This window comes from Capsicum annuum, unplaced genomic scaffold, assembly GCF_002878395.1.
Source record: "Capsicum annuum cultivar UCD-10X-F1 unplaced genomic scaffold, UCD10Xv1.1 ctg39865, whole genome shotgun sequence".
NCBI lineage: Eukaryota > Viridiplantae > Streptophyta > Magnoliopsida > Solanales > Solanaceae > Capsicum > Capsicum annuum.
Window position 1 is genome coordinate 456 of NW_025847116.1, and position 3035 is coordinate 3490.

Genomic DNA, 3035 nt, shown 5'->3' on the forward strand with positions numbered 1-3035 from the left:
ATATGAATATACCACATCAATTCGTTATGTATTCATATATTATGATATGAATATACCACATCAATTCGTTATGTATTCATATATTATGATATGAATATACCACATCAATTCGTTATGTATGGATGATGCGATTCCATTGATACAGATCCAATTCCAAATTAATTCGTTATATATGGATGATGTGATTCCATTGATACAGAGCCAATTCCAATAGACTTATTGGAGGGTCCCATTCGCGTGCATCTAGTAGGAATTGAACCTACGAATTCGCCAATTATGAGTTAGGCACTTTACAGCCATGGTTGCTTAGCGGGGATCCTCGTACATGGTGAATAACCAAACTCCAATTGAAATGAAATCTTTAGGATAAATCAATGCAATTTAGGAGGAATCAATGAGAGGACATCAATTCAAATCCTGGATTTTTGAATTGAGAGAGATATTGAGAGAGATCAAGAATTCTCACCATTTCTTAGATTCATGGACCCAATTCAATTTAGTGGGATCCCTCATTCATATTTTTTTCCACCAAGAAAATTTTCTAAAACTCTTTGATCCCCAAATTTGGAGTATCCTACTTTCACGCAATTCATAGGATTCAATAAGCTATTGATATTTCACGATCAAGGGTGTAATAATCTTTGTAGCAGTGGTCCTTATATATCGTATTAATAATCGAAATGTGGTCGAAAGAAAAAATCTCTATTTGATAGGGATTCTTCCTATACCTATGAATTCCATTGGACCCAAAAATGATACATTGGAAGAATCCGTTGGGTCTTACAATATCAATAGGTTGACTGTTTCACTCCTGTATCTTCCCAAAGGAAAAAAGATCTCTGAGAGTTGTTTCCTGAATTCGGAAGAGAGTACTTGGGATCTCCCAATAACTAAAAAGTGTGGCATGCCTGAATCTAACTGGCGTTCGCATTGGTGGAGGAACTGGATCAGAAAAAAGAGGGATTCTAGTTGTATGATATCTAATGAAACCGTCACTGGAATTGAGATCTTATTCAAAGAGAAAGATGTCAAATATCTGGAGTTTCTTTTTGTATATTATATGGATTATCCGATCTGCAAGGACTATGATTGGGAATTGTTTGATCATCTTTATCTGAGGAAGAGTCAAAATAGAATCAACTTCAATTTCAGGACCGCTATTCAAAATCATAGTGAAACACTGGATTTCTTATCTCATGTCTGCTTTTCGTGAAAAAATACCAATTGAAGTGGAGGGTTTCTTCGAACAACAAGGGGCTGGGTCAACTGTTCAATCAAATGATATTGAGCATATTTCCCATCTCTTCTCGAGAAACAAGTGGGCTATTTCTTTGCAAACCTGTGCTCAATTTCATATATGGCAATTCCGCCAATATCTCTTCATTAGTTGGGGGAAGAATGCGCCCGAATTGAATTTTTTTAGGACCGTATCGAGAGAGAATTGGATTTGGTTAGACAATGTGTGGTTGGTAAACAAGGATCGATTTTTTAGCAAGGTATAGAATGTATCGTCAAATATTCAATATGATTCCACAAGATCTAGTTTCATTCAAGTAACGGATTCTAGCCAACTGAAAGGATCTTCTGATCAATCCAGAGATCATTTGGATTCCATTAGTAATGAGGATTCGGAATATCATACATTGATTAATCAAAGAGAGATTCAACAATGAACAGAAAGATCGATTCTTTAGGATCCTTCCTTTCTTCAAATGGAACGAAAAGAGATAGAATCAGGCTGACTCCCGAAATGCCTTTCTGGATATTCCTGAATGTCCCAGCTATTCACGGAATATGAGAAGCAGATGATTAATCATCTATTTCTGGAAGAAATTAAAGAATTTCTTGGGAATCCTACAAGATTCGTTCATTCTTTTTTCTCTGATATATGGTCAGAACTTCATCTCAGTTCGAATCCTACTGAGCGGTCCACTAGAGATCAAAAATTGTTGAAAAAACAACAAGACCTTTCTTTTGTCCCTTCCAGGCGATCAGAAAATAAAGAAATGGTTAATATATTCAAGATAATTATGTATTTACAAAATACCATCTTAATTCATCCTATTTCATCAGATTTGGGATGTGATATGGTTCCGAAGGATGAACCAGATATGGACAGTTCCAATAAGATTTCATTCTTGAACAAAAATCTATTTTTTGATTTATTTCATCTGTTCCATAATCGGAACAGGGAAGGATACACGTTACACTACGATTTTGAATCAAAAAAGAGATTTCAAGAAATAGCAGATCTATTCACTTTATCAATAACCGAGCCGGATCTGGTGTATCATAAGGGAATTGGCTTTTCTATTTATTCCTATCGATTAGATCAGAAACAATTCTTGAATGAGACCAGGGATGAATCGAAAAACAAATCTTTATTGGTTCTACCTCCTATTTTTATGAAGAGAATGAATCTTTTTCTCGAAGGATCAGAAAAAAATGGGTTCGGATCTCTTGCGGGAATGATTTGAAAGATCCAAAACCAAATATAGTGGTATTTGCTAGCAACAACATAATGGAGGCAATCACTCAATATAGATTAATCCAAAATCTGATTCAAATCCAATATAGTACCTATGGCTACATAAGAAATGTATTGAATCGATTCTTTTTAATGAATAGATCTGATCGCAACTTTGAATATGGAATTCAAAGGGATCAAATAGGAAAGGATACTCTAAATCATAGAACTATAATGAAATATACGATCAACAAATATTTATCGAATTTGAAAAAGAGTTAGAAGAAATGGTTCGAGCCTCTTATTTTGATTTCTTAAACCGAGAGACCCATGAATCGGGATCCTGATGCATATAGATACAAATGGTCCAATGGGAGCAACAATTTCTAGGAACATTTGGAATAGTCCATTATGGAGCAGAAGAGCCATTTTCAAGTAGTGTTCGATCAATTACGTATTAATCAATATTCGATTGATTTGTCTGAGGTTATCGATAAAAAATATTTGTCTAAGCTACTTCGTTTCTTTTTGTCCAAGTCACCTCTTTTTTTGTCCAAGTTGCTTTTAT

At 34.7% G+C, this 3035-nt stretch overlaps 1 pseudogene; it reads left to right on the forward strand.

Annotated features, from left to right (window-relative positions):
- Window positions 1-394: 394 nt before the first annotated feature.
- Window positions 395-3031, forward strand: LOC124891684 (annotated as a pseudogene).
- Window positions 3032-3035: the final 4 nt, after the last annotated feature.